At 38.2% G+C, this 27,928-nt stretch overlaps 1 protein-coding gene and 1 long non-coding RNA gene across 3 annotated transcripts in view; one reads left to right on the plus strand and one right to left on the minus strand.

Moving 5' to 3' along the window:
* The window catches only part of MSRA (methionine sulfoxide reductase A), a 455,305-nt gene that overhangs the window by 252,321 nt on the left and 175,056 nt on the right, over positions 1-27,928 (plus strand). The gene's annotated exons all lie outside the window — the stretch shown is intronic.
* Positions 14,055-27,159, minus strand: LOC125164599 (uncharacterized). The gene is made up of 4 exons (XR_007151824.1): positions 27,021-27,159; positions 26,579-26,727; positions 17,168-17,231; positions 14,055-15,054 (listed from the first exon to the last, which is right to left on the minus strand). It is a non-coding gene; the product is annotated as an uncharacterized LOC125164599 (long non-coding RNA).

The raw sequence follows: 27,928 nt of genomic DNA on the forward strand, positions 1-27,928 counted from the left end.
TGAGAGTTCTATATGTATTAAGATTACAAGTCTTTTAGCAGTTACATACTTTGCAAGTAAGTTTTCCAAGTCTGTGGCTTGTCTTTGCATTCTTTTAACAGTATCTTTTGAAGAGTAGAAATTTAAATTTTGATGAAGTTCAGCCTATCAATTTATTCTTTTAGATCATCCTTCTAGATATAGTATCATGTCTGAGAGATCTTTGCCTAACCCACATTCACAAAGATTTTCTCCCGTTTTTTTTTTCTAGAGGTTGTATAGTTTACTATATGCATTTGTACGTGGGCCTGTGACCCATTTTGAATTAATTTTTGTTTATGGTGCAAGAACCCCATACTCTTATGACATATGTGCAATATAGTAAAAGGCACGTGGAGTCTTTATTCACACATGATGACAGGAATCTTCTACCAGCACTGTCATATGTAAATGCAGAGGTCAACCATACATTAAATATATACATCACTCAAAAAACCCACTAAAATACATTGCCCAGTTTTCATAATACATTTAATGAAAGAATAATAAGGTCATTAAGGGCAATCAGTGTTCTGTTATATTCTTGATTATATTCTTGATTATAGTTTGTTCTATTTCTTGATATGAACATAGTTGTAGTAAGAAGTGTGCCTCTTCCCTTTTAATGGGGACCAACATAGTTCTGGATTTAAGTTTAAAACCTTGTCAACAACTATGATTGCACGTTGTTTACCTCCACCTCCTCCTGTTGTGGTAATTATGGCACTTTAGAATTCCTGGAGAGGATGCCGTGCTTAATCAATCATGTAATTATGTCCCAGGCAATGTGGGGCATTCTCTTTGCCATTCATAGGAACAGCCAAAAGAGAAGTTTGTTTTGGTTCTTATTGTGAAGACCCAGCAGGAGGGGAGCCGCCAGTGGCTCATGAGAACAGCTCATGGACAGAGAAGGAGTTGATTTGGAGAGAATGAATAGGGCCATGTAGGGATATCTGGGGTTTTATCCGTGCTTGTCTTTGTAATTATGAAAGGAGGAGGAGGAGTTCTTAGCACCATCTTCTTGACCATAACATACAGTGTATGACTCAAGTCCCATGACACAGGTAATTGGTATTGGAGCTAGTCATTTCATCCCTGGGGATTCTTTATAGTCTCTAGTATTCAGTCTTCCACTGCTCTCTGGCCATCGGGGTGTGCTTGCTTTCTGAAAGGTAATAGAGATGTACAGAAAGGGGGAGTAGGATAGGTGTCAGAAGATGGAAATGCTTGTGTTCTGACCTTACACCTATGCAAGACCACGAGTAAGTCCTTTAGCCTCTCCCAACACCAATTTCTTTATCTGCTAAATGAGAATGTCTTTTTAGTGCATGCATGGGCATGCTAGGAGAATGTGTTCTATACATGTACAGTGTTACTGTTAATGGGTCGGGGCCATGCATCCTTTCATTTGGACAAAAATGCTTGCATGTATTCTTTAGGAAGGCATCATGAAAATGTCCTTTCCTCCTCCGGGGATCTTTCCTAACCTCACCCCCAGAACTCGAGGCCAGGTTAGGTCTGTCTCCTTCTCATTACTTGTTGTATATCTTCCTCTACATCTCAAAGATATCTTCCTCCTTATGTGGAGCAGGAGTTCCTTCAGAGCCAGGACATTAAATTTATCTTTATAATCTGAGTGCCATTTAATAAATGTTTGATGAATAAACAACTGAGTGAATAAATGTAGAGATGAGAAGGGCATTCCTTGTATTAAAGGAATTCATAGGAGAGATGGGAGAGATGGATGTGTATATGAATACCTGTATCACACTGTTCCAACTACAACAAGCCATTCATTTATTCATTGTTAAACAGAATAGGAACACTCCATTTCTTATCTAACAAAATAGCTTTTATTGGCACTCAAGACATTTGGGTGGAAAGTATGCTGCTGAAAAATGATTTCTAAAGAGAGTAGAAGAGATGAGGAGAGACATTATTCCATTATTCCAGGCATTACTCTTAAGTCTTTGATTTGTGTGGCACCTCCCCATCTACTCCCTAGATTAGATTAGGTGCCCCCCCCCATTGTGCATTCTCACAGCACCGTCCTTCTCTTTTCTGACAAATTATTTGTTTAATATCTACCTTAGTAACTGCCTTGTTCACCACTCTGTCCTTATCATCTAGAACAGTGCCTGACATATAACTAAGATCTCTGTAAATTGATGTTGAATAAGATTAGCAGACATGCAGACACGTTCTGACCATAAAGTATTTTAAACAAATGACATTTCTTCAAAACTGTTAAGGCCTTGAGTTATTTTACATCATCATGGGATTTTAATATGGCTGTGACCCAGTATTCCTTTTGAGCAAGACTACTGGCTGATTTTCTCAGTAGACCACACTAAGCCATTAAATGGATCTCCATATACCTAGTTGAGCTAACCTATGGAAGAGAATTATTTCATGTTATCCTCCTGAAATTTAGGTACAATTTAACTTCTTGCTGTTGTCACACAACTTTATAGTAGTAACCTTTTCCCACCTCTTGGGACCCTTATTTTTAGTTTTTCTGGAAAAGATGCAGATTTGAACACAATTGCTACAAATAGATAAGGCATACCCCACAAACCCTTTTGCAGGTGCTCCCTGTGTTTCCTCACACAGCCATTTGTCTCCAGGTTTGAATGCTTCTCCTGCGCCTTTATTGGCAGTGGAAAATAGAGTTCTAGCCAATGTAGATGCATTGTTACCACAAAATGCAATTTGCTGCCACACGTTGTGTTCAGATAATGGGAAAGAGTAGAATTCATCCAAACAATTGTGCTCAAACAATTGTGCTCAAAGAAATGATACCACAGAGTGAGCCATTCTCAGTTTTTCTGAATCATTTAAATGGTTTCATTGTAAGATATCCCTTTGTCAACTATTTTTCAGTGGGAAAATAAAGGCTTAAAGGAATTTCTTTTCTTAAAGAAACAGAACTTACAGCAGAATCAGAAATATGTCATGACATATACCCATTTATGAAAAAAAAAGTTACCAACGATTACAGGATCACTTTTGTGAGGCTAAGACTGCATTGTTAATTCTTTGAGTTCTCTGGAAGCATCAGGCATAGGCTTGTGTGGAAAAGAGGGGACTGTTACCTAGGGGGAACCAGGAGGCACAGTGACCATAGCATGGGGTTTACAGGTGGAAAACTTGGCTGTCAGCCTTGTGGCTCCCACTTGTTCTCTCTGTGATCATGGAAAAATGAGCCTCTTGATCACCATCATGAGTTTGTTATGAGTGTCAAAGAAAACAATGCAGATGTACATAGTATTGTTTGGAGAATGAAGGAGGAAATTTTTTTCATTGCTATAAAAGTAATATATTCTTCTATGAAATGAAAAACTCATTGAACTTTCACTTTCGGAGGCTTGGTCTTTCCTTAATGCAATACTATTAGAAAAATTAGTTTTGTTATGTATCTATCTCTGGGCATTTCACTATACCAGATTCTGTTCTAACTAGTAAACTAAAGGTCTGTCTATCACTAGCTATTTTTGTTTCAGGATAATACACCCAGCTGCAAGATTTCATATAAAAGGCAACCTGATATCCTTTGGAAGGCCGCATTTCTATGTGTTTTCCACAGAAATGATGAGTGTGGCTTTTTTGGAAGAAAATCCATAGAAAAAATAATGTATGATATACTAGTTGCCTTATTCATGTAATAGAAATTTTGAATCCAGGTTTAATTATAAAAAGTAATAAAGAGAATTTTGCAAAGTGGCAGCTGCCAAAAGTCATATGTAAGATTTTCACATGGACTGCTAGCAGGGTCACTGCTAGCATAAAGTCACTAAAACCATGTCACCCGGCTTTAGTTCCAAACACTTGTGAGGGATGCTGTCCAGGCAAGAGTCATATGGGAGGGTGTGTCTGAAATTGTCTGATTTTATGAGCACTTATATAAAGTATTGACACAATATATGTCATTAGTTCATTTGTATATGATCTAACCCCATGAAGAATTTAGGAAAAGTTTGCTTTCATGGTGTATGGGTTTTTTCTTCAAAAGGAGAAAATTGTTAAGCCAAGCTGAAGGTACTGCAGTGTGGGAATCCGTGAAGCAGGAGACGGGCATCCAAACAGAATAGAAAGCCAGGCGTCTTTCCCCACCACTTGGCTTTACCACTACAGAAACACTGAGTTGGCAGAGATCTCATTTCATCTCTGGAAGAGGGCTTTATTTTATTTCAAACCCCCAGCTGCCTGGTGCACATTTTTGTTCTGGCAGTAAATAGCTTTAAGCTCATTTATGAGTTCTCTCTCTTTTTCTATTCCATAAAGGATAAAAGTTTTTATATAAAGAATAAGGAAACAAACAACTTTTAAAAAGTAGGCAAGAGATTTGAATAGACATGTCACCAAAAAAGACATACAGATGGCATATAAAAAAACATCTAAAGGTTCTCAACATGATTAGTCATCAGGGAAATGTGAATTAAAACCACACTGAGGTACTATAACTTAGTAGAGCGATTAAATCAAAAGTACTGACGATACCAAGTACTAGCGAGGATGCAGATCCACTGGAATTCTTCATATGTGGCTGGTGGGAATGTCAAACGGCACAACCACTTTGGAAAACCATTTGGAAGTTTATCGTAAAGTTTAATATACATTTCCCATATGAACTGGCATTCTCACTCCTGCGCATTTACCCAAGAGAGATGAAAACTTACATTTATACTAAAACCTATACAGGAATGGTTATAGCAGCCTTATTCATAATAGCCCCAAATGAGAAGTATCTCAAATGCCCATAACAGGTGAATGTATAAACAAATTTTGGTACCTGCATTCAATGGAATATTACTCAGCAATAAAAAGGAATAAACAACTGATCCACATAATAACATGGGAGAATCTCAAAACAATTTTGCAGAGTGAAAGAAACCAGACAAAATAGTACAGACAGTATGCTTCAATGTATATAAAACTCTGGATATACAAACTAATGTACAGTAACAGAAATGTTTGGTTGGGGCCAGTGAGGGATGGGAAGGAAGAATTACAAAGGTGAATGGGGAAAAACATTTGCAAGGGATGGGGATATGTTCATTATCTAGATTGTGGTGATGGTTTTAAGAGTGGATATATATGTTAAAACTTCTCATGTACATTTTAAGTATGTGCAATTTATTGTATGCCAATTATAGTAATTCCTATTTTAGATATTTTTAATTCTTCTACTTTGTGACTCAAAGTCATTTCTATAGAAGAATTTGAGCTATTAATGTAGAGGTAATTGGAGAACTAGCAAAATCACCTCTAATGAAGTAGTTTCTTTTGGCAACGTTCACCCTGCTGAAACCATTAGGATAAACATTTCTGGGAACAGGTTAGATGGCTCTCACACCCTGAATCCACTGATCAGTTTCAGCATTACTGGAAGCGGAACAGCCACACATTATACATCTCCTGATTTGATGCAAGATGAACTACACAGTACCATCTATGAAGAATTCTTGCTAAGATAGTTGAACCTAAAAAAAAGCCAAAACCTTAGATCTGGCATCCATTTAACATGAAATAAGAGGCGATAAAGAAACAGCTTGCATGATACACATATCATTCATTAGGAAGCAATGTTGCAAATATAGAACGTAGGATATGCTAAGGACAACTGACCTGATTTCTTAAATATATAAGTGAGTTAAAAAAGCATTGTCAATTGCATAATATTTAAGAGACATAACAATCAAATAGGATGTGTGGACCATGGATGGAAATTGATTTGAAGAAAACAACTCAAAAAGGACATGTTTTGAGGGCAAACATGTTTTGAGGGCATGTTTTCAGGGAAATTTGGATACAGACAGGAAATTAGATGATGCTAAGAAGTAACTAAGTGCACTAAGTACACTATCTAATTTTGTTAGATTAGATAATGAGTTATGAACAAAAATATCCTTATTTTTTTCTTAGAAATTATATAGGAAAGTATCTAGGTGTGAAACAATGTGAGAAAATTTGCTTTAACATACTACAAAATAAAGGAAAAAGGAAGGGAGAAAGAAAAAGTATGTATGTATGCTCAAGTAAGTATGCTCAAATGTTGGCAATTTTGCATCTGTAGGATAGGTGGGTAAATGGGGTTTATTTTACTATTATTTTCACTTTTGTATATGTTTGAAAACTTTGATAATAAAAATTCTTTATAACCATTTTTCTAGGAGTTATGCAGAGTATAAAATATGAGTAAATAGGCACATAATTTTTGGAATAGATTACTGTGCATTTTACATGCAAGAAACACCTGCCCGTAAATTCAATTAAAAATGGTTTTATCTCTATTAAAAAACTCAGATTTATCAACTGTCTATTAGCATTACAAAGGGGATTTTTTCTTTTATAGAATGGTTTACCATGGAACTCCATTACATGATTTATTTAATTCCCATGAATATTCTCTTCTAAATCCTCACAATTTAACCTTTCTCTTTCCTCAGTTTCTTCTACTCGCTAGCCAAACATACCGAGTCTCTCATGTCTCCAAAACTTGATGAAATCTTGTTTCCTTTATCTGAAATTATTTTCTTCACTTTGTACTTCATGAAGGCTTATTTTATTTATCAGGGTTTCCCAAAGAAACAGAACCAATAGGATGGTGATCAATCGATTGATCTAACTATCTATCTAAGAAATTTATTATAAGCAATTGGCTCACAGGATGATGGTGGCCGACAAGTACTAAGATCTGCAGTGGGAAAATTGGAGACCAGGAAAGCTGATGTTGTGAGTTCCAGTCTAAAAGCTGGCAGACTCTAGACCCAGGAAGAGTTGATGTTTGAGTATAAGTATGAAAGCAGGACAAAACTGATGTCCCAGCTTGAAGGTAATCAGACAGGAGGTGTTCCCTCTTAACTCAGACTTTTTGTACTACTCAGGTCTTCAACTGATAGGATGAGGCCCACCTGAATTAGAGAGGGCAATCTATTTTACTTGGTCTACTGATTCAAATGTTCCTATCATCTAAAAACACCCTTACAGTTACACGCGGAATCATGTTTGACCAAATATCTGGACACCCTATGGCCCATTCAAGCTGATACATACAATTAACTGTCACACTTCTGCATGTTTTTAGATCTAGCTCAAATACAAATTGTGTAGTAAAGGCTCCCAATGTCTGTAGTGTATAGATTCACACATCTGTATTTTGTTCTAGGCTATACATTCCTTAATGCAGAAGTTGTGTCTTACTCATCTTTCAGTCACTAGAGACTAGATGAGGGCAAGGCATAGAATAGCTGTCAAATAAATGTTTGTCGAGTGAATGAATGGATGAATGATTGCATATGCAGATTAAGGAGAAACTCCATAGGTTAGCAAATATCAAATTTTAATCTTCTGAATTTGAATATGACTTTCTTTTTAAAAAAATTTTTTTTAACGTTTATTTATTTTTGAGACAGAGAGAGACAGAGCATGAATGGGGGAGGGTCAGAGAGAGGGAGACACAGAATCTGAAACAGGCTCCAGGCTCTGGGCTGTCAGCACAGAGCCCGACGCGGGGCTCGAACTCATGGATCGCGAGATCATGACCTGAGCTGAAGTCGGCCGCTTAACCGACTTCAGGAGTCCCTGAATATGACTTTCATAAGTGGATGGGTTAGGGGATTGATAGAAGTAATCCTGAAGGATGATGGTCTACTCAAATGTAGATGAAATACTTGTTCAGTTATATTGCTTATATAGAGGAGGAAGCAGGCCACAACCTCTTTGACCTCAGCTGCAGCAATTTCTTACTCGACACATCTCCAAAGGCAAGGGAATTAAAAGCAAAAATGAACTATTGGGACCTCATCAAGATAAAAAGCTTCTGCACTGCAAAGGAAACAATCAACACAACTAAAAGGCAACCGACAAAATGGGAAAAGATATTTGCAAATGATATATCAGATAAAGGGCTAGTATCCAAAATCTATAAAGAACTCACCAAACTCCACACCCAAAAACCAAATGATTCAGTGAAGAAATGGGAAGAAGACATGAATAGACACTTTTCCAAAGAAGATATCCAGATGGCCAACAGACACATGAAATGATGCTCATTGTCACTCATCATCAGGGAAATACAAATCAAAGCCACACTGAGATACCACCTCATGCCAGTCAGAGTGGCTAAAATGAACAAATCAAGAGACTATAGATGCTGGCGAGGATGTGGAGAAACACTGTTGGTGGGAATGCAAACTGGTGCAGCTGCTCTGGAAAACAATGTGGAGGTTCCTCAAAAAATTAAAAATAGATCTACCCTATGACCCAGCAATAGTACTGCTAAGAATTTACCCAAGGGATACAAGCGTGCTGATGCATAGGGGCACATATACCCCAATGTTTAGAGCAGCACTTTTAACAATAGCCAAATTATGGAAAGATATCAACTGATGAATGGATAAAGAAGATGTGGTTTATATACACAATGGAATACTACTTGGCAACGAGAAAGAATGAAATCCTGCCATTTGCAGCAATGTGGATGGAACTGGAAAGTATTATGCTAAGTGAAATAAGTCAGTCAGAGAAAGACAAATACCATATATTTTCACTTATATGTGGATCTTGAGAAACTTAACAGAAGACCATGGGGGAAGGGAAGTAGAAAAAATAGTTACAAACAGAGAGGATGAGAGGGAGGCAAACCATAAGAGACTCTTGAATACAGAGAACAAACTGAGGGTTGATGGCGGAGAGGGGAAAGTGGGTGATGGGCATTGAGGAGGGCACTTGTTGGGATGAGTACAGGTGTTGTATGGAAGCCAATTTGACAATAAATTATATAAAAAAAAGTAGATGAAATAAAAGCAAAATAAAGTCATCAAGTTCATTCTTAAAATAAATACAATTCCTGTATAGATTTGAGGTTATAGGTATGATCAGGTTATCACTCAATTGAATGTATTTGAATTTTAGTCTTACAGTGAGTTATTTTATAAGATATTTATATACAAATGGATAAAAATCAATTATCATTTAAAGTAAAAGCAATATTCATCTTCCTTATTCTACTCTACCTTAAATCCTGCTCCCCAGAAGTCTGTACTTTATTTTAGCTGTTTCTTCTACTAGTGACCTCCATGTCTTAAAATAATACGTTTACACTGCTGTTTGTTAGTTTACCCATTTTAGACATTAATTCCACTCCCTAGTAGGTATAAAGCTTTGGACAGGTTATTTGACTTTGTTATGCCTCAATTTCAAGTTTTGTAAAAGAGGGAAAATAATATTACTGTATCTGCCAACATTCTTGTAAGGATTAAATGAGTTACCATATGTAAATTGCTTGATATATGGTAAGAATCATGTAAGCTTTAACTATGATAATAATAATGGTAATTATTATAGTTGCTAATAATAGATAGAAACTTAGATTTCTTATATCAGCCTCCTACCATCTCATCCCCTCTCATTCTTCCTATATAACTATAGCAGAGTTTATCAACAAATCAATACAAAATGTTATTATGATTATGTAAATGTGTTGTCAACTGAAGTAGATAATATATTCTATATGTTAGGGTTCATTTGTGTTAACAAAATGATTCACATTACCTTAAGTAAAACCTGATGAAGTTAACTGGGGGCTGACAGTGTGATCACAGCCAACAGTTGGGTTTAGCAGCTTTCTATGGGTACATGAGGTGGCAGTTTCCCTAATAACCTTGAGAGCAAACCCTTATATAGGAGGTGAAGACTGGAGAGAGTCCTGTCCTGTCCGAGGAGGGAAGCACAGGGGAATCTGGTAGAGAAAAACTCTTTTCTCCTCTAGGGTCCCTCTGACACCCTCTAGTGACAAGGTTGAACATCACGGCATCTGGCAAAATAGAATATTTTTTACAAAGCCCACCTCAATTATCACAGAGCAGGAAAGAAGGGTGGATTTGGAGCTAAGAGGCCATGACTTAATAACTGCCACTTCTATTATTCTTCTATTATTATTATATATTATATATATTATAATTAATATATATTATATATATTATTCTTCTATATTCTTCTTCTTCTATTATTCAGAAACCTTTTAACATATTATTAGGGTTAAGTTCCAAATACTAAGTCAAAGGCTTGGGTATGTATGGTGGGAGATGGGGAGTTAGTTGTTTTCAAATATTTGAAGAACTGCCACATGAGGGAGGAAATCATTACTGTGTGTTGTTCAGAGGGAACAAGACTAGTGAAAGGTATTGGAGGGGGATTTTGGCAGATTCCCTGAGGAATTTGGACACTTCTTGCCACATGCTGTAATTATCCTGACACTAAGAATGATCCAACAGAAGGTAGGGTGACTCTCCACATTTGGGAGAACAGCTGGGGTAGGACGTTGAGATAGGTGATTTCCAAGCCCATTCCAATGTGGAGAAACTATGGACTTTTCAGGAATACCTCTTTTCCTAAAGTGAGTGTGCATGTATATCTATCCATCAGTCTCCCTGTTTTATCTTTCTATGCATTATGCCCACCCATCCATACTCTTTTGAGTTGTCCTAAAAGCCAATGAAGTAATTTCACTCAGAACTAATGTCATATGAACCAGTGTTTATTGTTTGGCTTCCCAGAGCTATTATATTAACAATGGAATTGACATTACACACAAAGGCATTATTTTTCTCGGTTTAAATATTAGAATAGGTTTCATTTGTTGCCTTTTATTTTCCAGGTGTACTTTTTCTATTATTTATTTATTTATTTTTTTAAGTAAGCTGTAGGCCCAACAGGGCTCAAACTCACAACCCTAGGATCAGGAGTTGCATCCTCTACTGACAGCCAGCCGAGTGCCCCACAGGTGTCCTTTTTCTAAAAATTTCTTTTATTTATTTGTTTGTTTATTGATTTATTCAGAGAGCAAGCACGAGCAGGGGAGGCACAGAGAGAGATGATCCCAAGCAGTCTCCACTGTGTCACTACAGAGTCCAGTGCAGGACTCGATCCCATGAATCGTGAGATCATAACCTGAGCCAAAATCAAGAGCCAGATGCTTAACTGACTGAGTCACTCAGGCACCCCAGAAATTTCTTGTAATATGCCAAAAAGATAGGAGCAATATCATCAAAGAGACTGAATAAACCATATACAACCAGTGGCTCAGTCGGGTAAGCATCCAACTCTTGATTTCAGCTCATGATCTCACAGTTTATGAGACTGAGCCCTGCATTGGGCTCCGTGCTGACAGTGGGAGCCTGCTTGGGATTCTCTCTTTCCCTCTCTCCTTCTCTCTCTACCCCACCCCCCACTCGTATGCTCTCTCTCTCAAAATAAATAAACATTAAAAACAACAGCAACAAAAAAACCACATACAACCAAAGCAATAAAATGAGAAAACAGCATATTGTACAATAAATTAAGGGACTCCAAGGTAATTCCCCCTTACAAGTTTCAGGAATGTAGTCCACAGTTTTCTCAGCAGAAGAGCTGGGCCTACGATCTTGGATCTTCTATGTCTCTCATGGCTTATTTTCTGAGTTCAAGCTTTGTCTGAGAGAGTTAACAGGATGATTTTACTTTTGGAAACTGGATGTGTTTTCTTTTCTGACACGTGGGAATTTTAGAGAATTGGGTTGCTAAAACAAATGAGATCATTCAAAGCATTTCCTTGGTAGGGCCCCTTCATTGCTCCGTGTCGAAACGCGTACTAATGATGCCCCGCTCTTTGCCGCTGTGCGGTAGTATCTCCCGATATGTTAGAAAAGATGGAAGTGTAAGGGGTGCGATGGCAAATACACAGTTGGTCAACTCTGTTGCTCACAGAGCCATGTAACATGAAGCCAGAACCATGGCTTGATTCAATGAAGAAAGTAGGGCCCAGAGAAAAAAGTGGACTGCCTAACATCACACGACAGAGTTGCACATCTGGGATTAGAAATTAGATCTCTTGATTCACAGCCTGGAACTTTTTTTTTTTTTGACCTACTTTTAGTTTTGTTGCATAGAAAATCATTAAGATAATTGCTCGGGAAAATAACAATCCTCCTGCTGAAAACCTGTTCTCTGGTACTCAGGGGTCGGTCCCTTCTGTCCCTCAAATGCTTTGGCATCATTTCCTTGCTGTTGCCTATCCAGCCCCTCTGTCCCTGTCTGGATCAGCCCAGCCGCCATCTCAATGGAGGAGACAGGCGGCATGTGTGAGCTGGGCTCCACAGTCGTGCTTCCTCCGCTTCTCTATGGACAGGCCTTTTTCTAATCAGTAACCCAAAGTAGTGGCTCCCCGACGATGCTTCCTGCGGCAGCTGTCTGGGGCTCACCGTCTGGGGGCACGGTCGCAATAGTGCATACCACCCCGTCCTGACAGTGAGAGCTGGTTAATCACATACAATCCACCAACAGTGGGCCGCCTTGTAATTGTTACAGAGCCCTTTCAATTTCTTGCAATTTCTTTTGTCTCAGCAGTTTTGGTTGCATCCTGAAAACTGTCAGGCTTCCTTGTTTCTGTAAGGACCTGACAATTCCGGCCTCACAATGCAGCTTAAATTGGACCAGCTGCTGCCTCAATGGAGCAGTCTGCCCATCTCCAAGGCATTAAGCCCAAAATTATTTCGAAAATTGAAGCCTTTGACTCGCTCTGGATTAATGTGATTAAGCAGGGCTTGCTTTAATTTGTAGCCATCTCTTCCTTTATTAATAACATCTCATCAATCGGAGCAGCATGTATGTATGCGAGACAACAGAAAGTTAGGTTGATTGCAATTTGTCTGTAAGAAGTCTTTAATGTTTCAGTAGCAACTGTTACAAGGCTTCAGTTGTGGGCAGATTTAGATCTGCTTGTTATTCTTAATTTTTTTATGGAAACGTAATAAGCGAATGAGTCTTCCCTCCTTCTCTTTGTCCCCACCCCACTGAGGTCTACATTTGATTTACAGCTCTCTTTAAGTAATAAAGAAAGGATCTTGTTTTCATCTGAATTGTATCAGCTGGTGAAATCTGGAAGAAATATCATTCAGGGTTAAGAAAGGTAGAATTAAAAGAGATTTGATTTTTTTCCCTCTGTGTAATTGAAAGTGTATAACCATTATGATGATTAAAAATAATCTGTTAGCTTTTCTAAATAAGAAAGTACATACCTCACTACTTGAGACCTAGATTTTAATAATAATAATGGTGGTTTATAGTGGAAGGAATAAGGGCAATGTTTAAAAAATGTCTTTAATAATTTCTTTAAGCTCAACTAAGTTATTCTTACAAAATGTATCTTGGCCAACATCCGATAGTTCTAATTTTAGGTCGTACCTCTTTTCCCCTTAGTATAGTTTTACTAATTGGAAGTATAGTTCAAGTCTTTTTTCGAAGTTGTGTGATCTTCCTTTTATACTAACAGAGACAAAGAACCCAGGTCTGTGAGTCAGCAAATCTGGAGTTACTCTACTTTTTTTTTTTTTCCCCACCAAAAAGCTGTGCCACCTTGGGAAAGTGAGTCAACTTCTCTGTGCCTAAATTTCCTTGTGTGTGTGTGTGAGAGAGAGAGAGAGAATGAGAGAGAGAGAGAGAGAGAGAGAGAGAGAGAGAGAGAGAGACTGCACTCATGCATGCATACAAGCTGGGGAGGGGCAGAGGGAAAGGGAGAATCCCAAGCAGGCTCCATGCCCAGCTCAGAGCCCTATGTGGGGCTCGATCTCACAACCATGAGATCACGACCTGAGCCAAAATCAAGAGTCAGACACTCGGGTGCCCCTCCTCATGTTTAATTAGGATATCTAGGAGGAAGCTTTCTAAGATCCCATCTAGTCCTATTCTTCTATAGATCCAACTTTAAGATTTCTTACCCTGTTTAAAAAATACAGTTCACTGGGTCTGATTCCAGTGTAGTGTTCTTGCCTTTCCCTTTCAAAGTATAAAGTATAAATGATCAAATTTACTGATATTTGGGTCACATCCTCAATTTGGTAATTTCTGGAAGTCAAAGAGTCTCAAGTAACTCAATATCATTCATATACTTACAGTTTTATCTAAAGCCCCAGACATGTGTCTTCCCTACGGTTTTCATTACATGTACACATAAATCAAGGTTTTTATTCCTTCATCCTGTTTCATTTGAAGGTGTATATCTAACAGTCCTCACTTAGGAAACCTAAAAAGGAACTTAATACTTAGAGCTATCCCTGCTATAAATAAATGGTCATCTGAATTATAGTTTCTTGGCTCCTTATTGACATAAATTTGATTTGTATTATGAACTGTTTAGATGGGCAATAAAAACCCATATCAAAGAGCAATGCATATTTTGCCAAGAAGCTCTAAAAACATTTTTCATTTCTTCCTCTTATGTTGCCCAGTATTTTGATATATCTTATAACTCAGATGTTCACTGTCCTATTCAACACTTTATAATCTGCTGAATCATTCTTTTACTTAATCTTTAGATCTCACTTCCACAAATGCTATGCAGTAGTACCCCTGGACTGAGGGAGGCTGGCCCTGGGCTCCAGGCACAGCAGCAGGTAGCACCTTGGAAGAATTCACAAGTTGTGCTGTGGAGTTTCCGTGTGGTCAGTCACAGTCATCTGTTTTGTAAATCTCTTTAGTATATGAGAGGCCTCATACCTGTTTCTTGACCTGGTTATGCCACTGTCTATGGGATTGGACTCCCTTTGTGACAGATAAACCCTAAAAATGTGCAGTGGCTCAGACACAATACATATTTAGTTTTTGTTCATGTAACAGCCCAAAGCAGGCATTCTTAGTCGGTGGGCAGCTTTTCTCACATGGTGATTCAGAGAACCAGGCAGCTTCCATTTTGTGACTCTGCTGCCCACTCCGTGCTTGTTGTCATTTACTTCTGGTCTACCAGATGGGCAGAGAGAGCATGGCAAGGGCGAACATGTTGCTGAAAGGCCGTGGCTCCAAAATGGTCCACATCGCTCCTGCTCATGTTCTTGGTAGAACTCCATCGCATGGCCACACTAACTCCAAGGAAAGCTAAGAAATGCAGTTAAGATGGGCTTCCCAAGATGCAGAAGTAGATTTCTGGAGCAGACCTGGCAGAATCTGCTGCAATCTTTAAGTCATTTTCATCTCCATCTTCCTGCAATTTCATGGTAACTCCTGGAAGAAAATGCCAAAATGGTTATCATTTGTGAATGGAGCTCTTTATGGAACTTTAGACAATTCTGGTGCTCTTCTTGAGTTGATTTCAAAGGACCTAAGCATCTTAAGCCCCCTTCTGACTAATTTGACTTCTGGCTTGGTCCTTTGAAGTTCACCAGAGCTTTAAGCCTTATTGGTACTATTTGGGTGGCAGTCAGGTAGTCTTCATTGAATGCCCAGAATAGATTTTTGCATTCAAGTAGAATTAAAATTTCCCCACTTTGTTGTTGTTGTTGTTTTAACAAAGAGCATGTAGGTCATTGATTATATGGGGGTCATGTTGTTGTTTTCTTCTTCTTTCCTACCATATTGTTTTCCAGTCTCTGTTGCTAAATGGCTACATAATTTTGGGTATCTGTTTGAACCTTTATGTCTTCATTAGTAAAAGTGCGAATACTAATTCTCACCTTGATGGATGTTGTGATTATTAAAGCATGCATTACATGTTTTCTGTGTAGCTACTCAACATAGCCCTGTTAAGAGAACTAATTAAAATAAAATAGCTGGCTCTACAGACATGTGTAATGGGTGAAAATAGCCAGGGATAGAAGTGGAGGAGTATGAACACTCATTTAGAAATACACGTTCTTAGAGGTTTAAGAAATCAGTTATATTAAAGCTATTCCCACTGAGAACTCATTTTAGCCATTTCCTCTTTAGGGCAATCTGCCTTGACTTCACAAGTTGGGGTTCAGTGTCTCCCATGTGCTGATACCTCACTCTGTACACAAACCCCTATGGAACACTCATCCATTGTATTGCTCTTGCCAGTTCATGTTCCTACTCTTCATAACATCGAAAGCTTTTTATTTTCTGCTTTATCTCTGGGTCTAGCAAGGTTGAAATGCACAGAATTGCCATTTTTTTAATAGTAGAATAATGTTGGATGTTAGCAATTTCATATGGCTGAAGCTACTAATACATAAGTAGCATGAGATGTTTTGTTGGCTGTTGAGTGACATTTGATATCTAAAAGTGGGATCCATGCTACTTTTGAGTTTCGTGCTGTTTAATATCTATTATGGCATCATCGACATCATATGGGCTAATATATGATGTAATTCTTAGTGTGTTTCTTCAGCTATTTCAAGTACTTATGACTCAGATTCTCAGGTGAACAACTTCCTTAAGAACAAGCTAGTGTCTGGTTTATTGTGTAGCTCCCACAATGCCAAATAGTTGTAAGCAAATGGTTGGCACTTTAATATTTTCACATTTGTCTTGAATCCACTTGTTTTAAATCTTAGTTGAAGAACAAGAGTCTTCTAATTGAGAAATGTTAAGTGATTCAACCATAATACCAGAGTCTTTGACAGAACTAGTGTTTACACTCAGTGGCTAGTCTGTTTCCATGATGGCACGGTTGCCTTAGACTTACTTGTTAAGGATGTCAGGATGATTTGACAGTATGTTTTCTTGCTCTAGGCTTTTTTGTGTGTGTCATCAGGTTTCATGGGAAGAAACACCAAATTTGGAATCAGACCTGGTTTCAGATCCAGTTATGCCATTTATAGACATGTGACCTTGGCATAGCCATTTACATATTTGCTATTTTATTTGCTTCATTTGTAAAGTGCCTGCTTCACACCATTGTTGTGAGAATTTAATGAGATCCAATATGTAGATACTTTTGGCAGGGAGTAACAGAAATCTCAACTAAAATTGGCTTAAAAATAGGAACATGTACTGTTTTTTTACATAACTGGAAGTCAAGAAGTTCCAGGGTAGTTAATTTAGTGATTCAAAAAAGAAAAATCATCAAGAATTCAGGTTCTTCCTATCTTTCTATTCTGCTATTCTCAGCTTTGGCAGCATCCCTCACTGGCCCTGGATGGCTGCCACCGTTTCAGGCATCCAGGTCCTCAACTTCAATATCCACTGTCAAGAAAAGGGAGTTAATGCTTCATTTTTGTGTCCTTTTTTGTAAGAAGGGGAGGAGTTTCTTAGAAATCCATCAGAAGACATCCCTTTATGTGTCTAGAGCTAGAATCGTTTCATGTGCCTGGGCCTAGACCAGTCACTGGAAAGTGGAATGCAGTGGCCATGAAGAGTAAAAATGGTCAAAACTTACCCCTGGTGTGTCAGAAGGGCCCAGCCTGCCCACTGTTGCCTGACTGCCTGCCATTATCGATATTCTGTAAGCAAAGAAAACATGGGGAGTTGTTGGACAGCTGACAATGTGTGCCATCCCATGTGACAGTGCTTGGCTAACCATAGAGTATGATGTAAATGTAGGTTTAGGATTATAATATTTAACTGCATGGTTATTGGTGTGTGTCTAAAACCCCAGAGGCATTCCTTCCCTGTGTTTTCATTTCATACACACAAGTTGAAGTTCTTGTTCATTAATCCTGTTTCATTTGAAGGTATATGTCTAAGAACAATCTCCATAAGAAAATAGAACTTCAAAAATGTAACAAGATTTGAATACTTAGAGACGTCAATTTGATAAAACGTGTGCTTTCTGAGACTTTGCCAGAAGAATAAACAAGTAGCTGTATAGGTCTTCAGACATTTCATCCAATTACCATACAAAAGTAAAAACAAATTAAAAACAAAACCAAACACTTGTCATAATAAAGGCTGGGCTCACAAGAGAAGTGTTGCCATAAGATGATCACATTTATCTTACTCATTATTGTAGACTTGATATAAGATATGATTTGCTAATGGGAGAATAGCAGATTTGCAAAAATGTTTGTAAGCATTTATCTGCATATTTTTACTTTCTGAAAAAAAAATCATGACTTTGTTTTACTGTTCAGCAACTGGGACCAAATGTATAAATCAAAGGTATGAGTTAACCTTCTTTGTCAGTGTCTTCCATCACTGAAGAATAACGTATGTACATTGTTAAAACATACACGTATACAAAAATTCTTTCAATGCTTGTTAAGTGCTATTCTACATATGTGTCAGTGTGGGTGCTGTGAGGGATACAAAGGTTCAGAAGATAGAACTTTATGGTAATTCAGGTAGCAACAATGATTTCAGGAGTAGATTCCTTAATGCCCCTTACCCACTTAGCCCATCGCCCCCACAACCCCTCCAGTAACCCTCTGTTTGTTCTCCATACTTAAGAGTCTCTTATGTTTTGTCCCCCTCCCTGTTTTTATATTATTTTTGCTTACCTTCCCTTATGTTCATCTGTTTTGTCTCTTAAAGTCCTCATATGAGTGAAGTCATATGATATTTGTCTTCCTCTGACTGACTAATTTCGCTTAGCATAATACTCTCCAGTTCCATCCACGTAGTTGCAAATGGCAAGATTTCATTCTTTTTGATTGCTGAGTAATACTTCATTGAATATACATACCATTCTTTATCCATTCATCCATCGATGGACATTTGGGCTCTTTCCATACTTTGGCTATTTTTGATAGTACTGCTGTAAACATTGGGGTGCATGTACCCCTTTGAAACAGCATGCCTGTATCCCTTGGATAAATACCTAGTAGTGCAATTGTTGGGTTGTAGGGTAGTTCTATTTTTAGTTTTTTGAGGAACCTCCATACTGTTTTCCAGAGTGGCTGCACCAGCCTGCGTTCCCACCAGCAGTTCAAAAGAGATCCTCTTCCCCTGAATCCTCATCAACATCTTGCTATTGCCTGAGTTGTTAATGCTAGCCATTCTGACAGGTGTGAGGTGGTATCTCATTGTGGTTTTGATTTGTATTTCCCTGATGATGAGTGATGTTGAGCATTTTTTCATGTGTTTGTTGGCCATCTGGATGTCTTCTTTGGAGAAGTGTCTATTCATGTCTTTGCCCATTTCTTCACTGGATTATTTGTTTTTTGGGTGTTGAGTTTGATAAGTTCTTTATAGATTTTGGATACTAACCCTTCATCTGATATGTCTTTTGCAAATAGAGAAGATAATTCTAATTGAAGGTAGAAAGTGCTGAGAGCTACAGGGCAGACCCAGGTGGATAGCTCTGAGAACTCAGAAGATTTCAGTGAGAAAGGTGTCATGTAGGGGCTGACACTGGACAGGTTGAGGATGATGGGGAGGAAGTGGTCAGGGTAGAAGTGTGTGAGGGACAGTGTCAGGAAAGTGGTGGGAAAAGCTGGCAGGAAAGGGAGATTGAGGCAAAATCCTGTGGCTCACACACAGCATAGAGTAATATTATGACATTGAATAATTTCCCATGGATACCAAAATGCGTTTTTAAATAGTCAAAAAGATAATGAAAATTCATCAGTTGCCTTCTATTTTCACTAGTTTCTCCACAAACCCCAGGGTAGTCAGACTCTTAATGGCTCATATTTAGAATTCCATTAAAGGAATGTTCATTTGCTCCATGGAAGGCACTGACCTTAGATGCTTGGAGCTCAAAGGCAGAATGTGATTTAGCTCCTACCCTTGAGAGGTTAGGCTCCAGGTTTCTTCCATCACCTAATCCCAGGCTTCATCATCCCTTGGCCTCTATGATTATTCTAAAATTTCTCTCTTTGAGAAACAGGCTAGTTCTTCTACCTTGTTACATGGGGAGTTGGGAACAGCTACACTCCCTAGGGGTAAATCATCCAGCCGAACTGCAGGGGCTAAAACTTCAGAGAGGAAAAACTGTGGGGAACCAGCCTGCACACCCCTGTGTCAGCCTGTATCTGGCTTCTGCCTTTCAGTCACTTCTACTAATGGATTCCTTCATAGCATCCAGGCAGGGAGGCAGAGCAAAAGTCAAGTGGAACCGGATGTTAAATTCTACTCACCAAGGTCAACAGACCCCCCAGAACCTAGAGCAATGGAGGTGGCACCAAGCCCCACATTCTGCAGAGAGGTTTTAGACCACCTCTATAGGACATTCTAGGAAATTGCTAAAATGCTTTATACCAGTATTATACCAGCTTTATATCAGGCTTTTGGAGAGTTGAGAGTGAGAATTTCTTTGGAGGATGTGTTGGATGAGGCGTTCTCTCCCACTCAGTACCTAAGAAGAGCCAGTAAAGTGGATACCTTGTTGTTACCTCAAGCCAAGTGAAGGAGGACTCAAGGAGATGACCTGAGGAATTTCACATCTGCTCCTAGAATTTGGGAAGTGTAAGGATTGGTGTATAATTCCTGCCCATGGAGGGCAAAGGCTAAGGCTGCGGCAAGAGCTGGCTGGCTGGCAATGGAAAGAAGACACAACCAGGGATATCATGGGATGGAATCTGTTGTGCTTCTCCCATCATGGTGGGGCAAAGGTGTGTGTGTTTTCCAGAATTGGACCTTGTGATAAGAAGCCAGTCTGGGATCTTTTACAAAGTATATCTCCCAAGAAGACCACACAGAGGTGCAAAAGGAGTCCTACAGAGAAATCTATGGGGTGGATTGCTGGAAGCCCAGAGGTTAGGAGCAGGTAGGGGCAGTAGTAAGCAGCTGGATGGAGCAGTGGTCACCTCCAGGGAGCAGTGATCAGAGGTTCTTAGAGGGAGGATCCCTGGAAACCTATAAAATTACCCAGTGAGGAAAAGAAGTTTAAGTTACCCATTTACCATATATAGAGGGAAACTCAATACCAGATGTATTTTATAATTTCATAGGACTGCCATAGCAACTTCCACAGGCTGGGTGGCTTAAACAATAGCAATTCATTATCTCACAGTTCTGGAGGCTGGAAGACCAAGATCAAGGTTTCTTCTGAGGCTTCTCTCTATACTATAGCTTGTAGATGACCACATTCTCACTGTGTCTTCACTTGGTCTGCCCTTGGATGTGTCTGTGTCCTAATCTCCTGGTTTTGTAAAGATTCCAGACATATTTAGGGGCTTCCCCAATGACCTCATTTTAACTTAATTACCTCTTTAAAGACCTACTTTCAAATATAATCACATTCTGAGGACTTGGGGGTTAGGACTTCGGCATAGGAGTTATGAGGGGACACAATTCAGTCCATAACACAGATTACAAATACCACCTACCATATATGGCTGAGTTCTTTCTCCCTTATCGTCTCTCTCTCTCTGGGCTCAACCATGGAAAGGTCAGGATGACAGAGAAAGGGGATAAAGCAGAGCATGAAGAAGCTAACTATTTCCTCCCCATCCAACTCCAAGGTTCCTGGCCTGAAGCTGCCCAAATGAGGAAAAGAAGTTAGAGTGTCCTCAGAAGGCTATCATCAGGAAGCCTTTGAACCTTGCAAGCTATGAACAATACAGCCCTCCTCTCAGATCCTGATTTTTAAATTAACCCAGTCATTCCACGAAGGCATTGTCTGTGGTAGGAAAATACCTAGTTTATTTTAAAGTTTATTTCAAAAGGCAACCATATTTAACTTCCTAGAAGAGACCTCCCAAGAGTCATTGAACATTGTCCAAGCCACTTTTTGAGTTTTATCATTTACAAGGCTTCTGAAGAGTAGCTTTTAATAGAATAGGAAAAAGAGTTTTGAATCCTGACCTTTCTAATGAAAATGATTATTTTCAGTTCTAGATTGACACAGTACAACTTAAAAAAAATTAGTAGACTAGTAATTAACTTGTGTGCTTGTATGTATAATTAAAGTTAAATACTCAGGTGAGGTATTCAGAATAACTTGCTCTTAAAATGAAAAATAAAGGTTAATATCCATAGGCTTTTTTTTTCTTCAATAAAAACAGATGTAAGTCTGATATAAGGGACATTACAGATATTCCTTTTAAAATAAAATTAAGTATTTGATCCATGAAAGGTATTATATAAAGTGAATTTAATTTGTAAAGCTTAATAGAATGAACCCATCATTCAACTTAAGAACTAGAACTTTACCAGTAACATCCAAGCCCTTGGCATGACCCTCCCTAATTTTATCCCCAAGCCTTCTTCCCAGCATTGTCTACTATCTGAATATGATTTTGATTGTTCCTTTGCTTTTCTTTGTAGTTTTGTCACATGTTTGTGTATCCCAAAGCAATATATTATTTAGTTTTGCCTGTTTGGACCATTTCATAAGTGGTGTCCTATTGTATGGATTCTTGCATGAATTACTTTTCTCAGTCAGCATTTTATTCCTGAGATTCATCCATATTGAGCCACATAGCTGTAGTTCATCACCTCTTTTCTGCTGATGGCGTATTATTATATGGCCATGCTGTTATTTATTTTTTCATTTTTCTATAGATGGACATTGAGTTGTTTCCATTTTTTCCTCCTATTATAAAAGATGCTGCTTTGTGCATCCTTACATATCTCCTGGTATCCTCGTGTTAGAGTTACCTACAGGTCGTTCTGGAATTTTGAGTTGTAGAGTATCGGTAGCTTTTGATTTACAACGTAGGCTAGACCTTTCTCAGTGTATGATTTTTTTTTTTTTGCCAAATCTATTGATATGAAATAGTATCTTGTGGTTTTAATTTGTGTTTTGTTAATTACTAATGAGTTGTAAGTCATTTTCATATATTTATTGACAATTTGTTTTTCTCTTCTGTGAAATGCCTATTTTGATCTATTGCTAATTATCCTATTGAGATTTTTGTCTTTTTCCTTCCTCATATAAAGTTGTTGTGTGTGTGTGTGTGTGTGTGTGTGTATTCTTGATGCTAATCCTTTGATACTTAGATGTATAGCAAATATTTTTCTTATCTTTGGTACCTTTTCTTTTAAAAAGTCTTTATCTTTTGATGAGAAATTCTTAGTCTTAATGTGGTTGAATTTATTAATCTTTTTCTTTATGGTTTATGAATTTTGTGTCTTGCATAGATTCCTTAACCCAGGATCATAAATATCTTTCCCACTGTTGGTTTCTAAAAGGAAATAAAGGAGTTTTGCCTTTTACATGAAAAGTTTTAATGTAAATACAATTGATTTTTGTTTTTTATGTGAGGATCTGATTTTATTTTTGTCTTTATGAATAATCAGTTGTTCTGGGGGTTCCATAATGTAACCATTATCGTATAGTAAGTTTACATACTTGCATGGGTCTCTATCTGGGCTAATTGTTTTGTTCTTTAGCTTTATTTATTGTTCAGTGTGCCAGTGTATCACCTTAATTATTAATTATATATTTGGTAAGACAGGTTTTTGTCCACTAGTTTTTAAGGAGAGTCTTGGCCATTCTAGCCTTTGCTCTTCCATTCTGACTTTATCAACCTAATGAAAAATTCCTGGTCATGATTATGATTACATTTTTGTGATAAACCTAATAAGTTGGCCATGAAGTTTAGCTTTTAAATGTATCATTGGGTTCAGTTGCTATTAATTTTGGTTTGGAGTTTGCAGTCAGGTTTGCATTTTGGTTCATAAGTGAGATTGGCCTATAATTTTATTTTTTAAAATACTGTTCTTATCTGATTTTAGTATAGAATTATACCAACATCCTAGACTGTTCTGGAGAGCATTCTCCCTTTTGTCTAATATTTTAAGAGATTGTATAAGATTTGGATAATCCATTTCTTGATTGTTCTATTAGAATTTACTTGTAAAGCTCTCTAGGCCTTATGTTTTCCTTTTGAAAAGATTTAACTAACAATATACATATTTTAAAGGCTACTAAAGAGAATCCAGCCTTTCTTTTTCTTTATGGGCCAGTTTTTTTAGTTACATTTTTCAAAGAAATTTGCTGGCATGAATTATAATGTTTTTCTCATCTTTTGAATCTTTGTTGCATTGGTAGTTTTGGCCACATCTTACTTGTAATAAATTTATTTGTGCTTTCTCCTTTTTCCCTGATCAATTTTTGGCTTCAGGATTCTTTATATTGAAAATTGTTTTATGTTTCGTTAGTTTATGCTTCTATCTTGTAGTTCCTTCCTTCAAATATTTTTGTTATTCTATTGTTCTCTAACTTGTTCCTTTGTTCATTGGTTTTTAAAATTTTTGCTCCTTCCTCATAATGAAAGTTGTTACTATCCAACAAAGAACCAGTTTTACTGCTTCCCAATAGTTTATTTACTTTTTTAAGTTTATTTATTTTGGGAGAGAGAGAAAGAGCATGAGAAGGGTTGGGGCAGAGAGAGAGGGAGAGAGAGGATTCCAAGCAGGCTCCATGATGTCAGCACAGAGCCTGACATGGAGTTCAAACTCATGAACCATGAGATCATGATCTGAGCTGAAATCAAGTCAGAGGCTTAACTGACTGAGCCACCCAGGTGCCCCCCGATAGTTTTGATACTGCAGTTGACCGTTGAAGAACGCAGAGGTTAGGGGCACCGACCCCCCATGTATAACTCTTGACTCCCTCAAAAGTTAACTAATAACATAGTGTTGATCAGAAGCCTTTCTGGTAACATAGTTAACACATTTTGTATGTTATGTGTATTATATACTGTGTTCTTACAATAAAGCAAGCGAGAGAAAATAAAATGTTATTAAGAAACTCATAAGGAAGAGAAAATACATTTACTGTATGGCACTGTAAAAAATCTTCATGTAAGTGGACCCATGCTGTTCAATCCCATGTTGTTCAAGGGTCAATGGTAGTATTTTCATTGTAATTTGGCTTTAAGTATTTAAAAATTTTTAGGGGCACCTGGGTGGCGCAGTCGGTTAAGCGTCTGACTTCAGCCAGGTCACGATCTCGCGGTCCGTGAGTTCGAGCCCCGCGTCGGGCTCTGGGCTGATGGCTCGGAGCCTGGAGCTTGTTTCCGATTCTGTGACTCCTTCTCTCTCTGCCCCTCCCCGTTCATGCTCTGTCTCTCTCTGTCCCAAAAATAAATAAACGTTGAAAAAAAAATAAAAATTTTTATTGTGATTTCTTCTTTTTGACTTGTTTAATTTTCAATTTTTTTTATACTGATAACCTACTAGTCTTAAGTCAAAAAAGCATTTGTAACCCTCATACCTTGCTGGGGGGAAGGGGAAGTGGTGCAGTTACTTTATATTTTTGATATTCTGTAAACAATATTTTGTTATTCTGGAAACTTTGGAAAGCAGTCTGGCAGCTCCTTGGAATGTTAAACGTAGATTTACTGTATGACCTAGCAGCCCCACTCCTAGGGATATGACAACCTATGTCCACCCAAAAGGCTATGCATGAATGTTCATACCAGCATTGTTTGGCTATTCAGCATAGCTAAAAAGTGGAAACAACTCAAATGTCTAGCAACTGGAGAATGGATAAATAAAGTTGTGGTGTATACATAAAATGGACTATTATTTGGCAATAAAAAAGAATGAAATACTGATACATGCAACAACATGGTTGACCTTGAAAAGATTATGTCAAGTGAAAGGAGCCAGACACAAAAGACTGCATAATGTATGATTCCTTGTATTTGAAATGTATGTATTTTCAAAGTACGGAAATCCATAGGGACAGAAATTAGATTAGTGGTTGCCTGGGACTAGAGGAAATGGATGATTTGGAGGATAAGAATGAAAGGGTATGGGATTTTTCTTTAAAGCCATGAAAATGTTTTAAAATTGATTGTGGTGATGGTTGCCCAATTCTTTGAATATACTAAAAACTGTTGAATGGTACACTTTAAATGGATAAATTGTATAGTGTATGAATTTTATCTCAACAAAGCTGCCACCAAACAAAATTGTCAATGCAAGAGTTTTCTTTCTTTCCCTTTTTAAAAAATGCTTATTTATTTATTTTTTGAGAGAGCACGAATGCACGCATGCACGCATGCACACACACACAAGTGTAGGGAAGGGGCAGACAGAGAGGGAGAGAGGGAATCCCAAGCAGGTTCCATTAGCTCAGAGCCCAACGCAGGGCTCAATCTCATGACTACAAGGTCACAACCTGAGCTGATATCCAGAGTCGGATACTTAACCAATTGAGCCACCCAGGTGCCCCAAGAAAGCATTTTTCTATCAAAATTGCCAATAAATTATAATAGGTCTAAGCTACTGAGTTTAAATTTGTATGTGCCAATTCTTATTCTTTCTCCTTTCCCTTTACCAGTCCCCCTTCTTCTTCCTCCTTACCCTCCTCACCCCCACCTTCTTTCCCTCTCTGTCACTGGAAATGTTGAATAACAAAATTTAACTTATTTGTCAAAAAGGATTGATTTAACGAAAATTAATGGAGAACACTGACGTGAACATAATTTTCCAATTTCCACCCTCATGGATAATTGTATACAAACAGACTGAGATGACTCAAACATGGGGATATGAGTACTTACTAACTAGCACACAAGGCTTAGACTCAATGGTTTTGAGAAAACAGAGTCCTGAAACGATACAAGCACAGTGAATGTAGGAACAAGTAGGCCATACATAACATACCTTAGAAAGTGCTATAGATAAGAAATGATCTTTAAGGGATGATTTCCGGCGTGTGCCACAGGGGAAAATGGTATCAAATCTACACAATGACCGGGTTCTATGGAGTGACTCCTCTGTGGAGAATTTTACTTTATTCTCTGTGTCAGAGACCTTGACCCCACCCTGTCTGTGAAGTAGGAGCCTGCTTTGTAAAGGGGCCTGATCAAGACGATGGCCATTATCGAGCTGGGATCCGAACATCTGAAGCATATAGCCAAGCACAATAGTGAAGGCTTCTTATCCACGTTTCTAATTATATTTTTTCTGCTTTTTAGATAAAGGGACAAAGAAATATGGGACTTACTTTTCAGGGTTTTCAGGCTGCTCTGAAGTGTTCTTTTTAAGGTAGAGGGATGTAGTTCTGTTTAATAGCGGTGCTGTGAACAGGGTGTGTTCTTCCAGACTGTCCCCCTTGTGTATAATAGCACGTGGATGTCCGAGATGCATTAGGAGCTGAAATAGTTCATTTGTTCTTTCTAATGAATAGTAATAATTTACAATTTGTCCTAATCAGAAACCTTTCATCCACAAAACCCAACAAGCTTTCCAAACATTATCCTCTCACGAACCTCGAAGTAAGTGTCTGGCAAGTACAATTATCCCTAATTTGCAGAAGGGCTAAGATGGAGAACACAGTACAGAAATAGTTATTGATGTATCTGCAGCTTGAAATTTATATTTTGAAAGTCACTTTGGCTTCTTTTCATCAGTTATTTTGGCGCTTAAGGAATATAATTTATACTGACCTTACATAATGGCTATGTACCAAGGTGAAAACTATAAAATTCATTTATCCCAGGTGTTTTCGATATTAACAGACCTAGAGAAGCTCACATTTGCCAACACCATTGCCATTCGGGGGATGGGTGTCTATTCTGTGCTCCACTCCTGTCCGGTCCAATTGTCTGCGCAGTCCCAGACAACAGAAGCAGCCATGGGGGTGCTTGCATCACAAACAGCCTTCAGCGCATTCTAGTCTATTCTCTGAGCAGTAAGTGATGGTGACATGGGTGAGGGTAAACCCAGAAGAGTGGAGATGCCTCTTTAATCACAATCTTTGCCTCTGGACCCCATTCCCACCAAATCAGTTCCTTGATTTCTCTTTCTGTAGCTTCATTGTTGGTGTATAGGAATGCAACCGATTTCTGTGCATTGATTTTATATCCTGCAACTTTGCTGAATTCATGAATCAATTCTAGCAGTCTTTTGGTGGAATCTTTTGGGTTTTCCATATAGAGTATCATGTCATCTGTGAAGAGTGAAAGTTTGACCTCCTCCTGGCCGATCTGGATGCCTTTTATTTCTTTGTGTTGTCTGATTGCAGAGACTAAGACTTCCACTACTATGTTGAATAACAGTGGCGAGTGTGGACATCCCCGTCTTGTTCCTGATCTTAGGGGGAAAGCTCTCAGTTTTTCCCCATTGAGGATGATATTAGCATTGGGTCGTTCATATATGGCCTTTCTGATCTCGAGGTATGCTCCTTCTATCCCTAATTTCTTGAGGGTTTTTATCAAGAAAGGATGCTGTATTTTGTCAAATGCTTTCTCTGCATCTTTGGAAAAGATCATATGGTTCTTGTCCTTTCTTTTATTGATGTGATGAATCACGTTTTGCAGGTATTGAACCAGCCTTGCATCCCAGGTATAAATCC

The sequence above is a fragment of the Prionailurus viverrinus genome, chromosome B1 (genome assembly GCF_022837055.1).
Source record: "Prionailurus viverrinus isolate Anna chromosome B1, UM_Priviv_1.0, whole genome shotgun sequence".
NCBI lineage: Eukaryota > Metazoa > Chordata > Mammalia > Carnivora > Felidae > Prionailurus > Prionailurus viverrinus.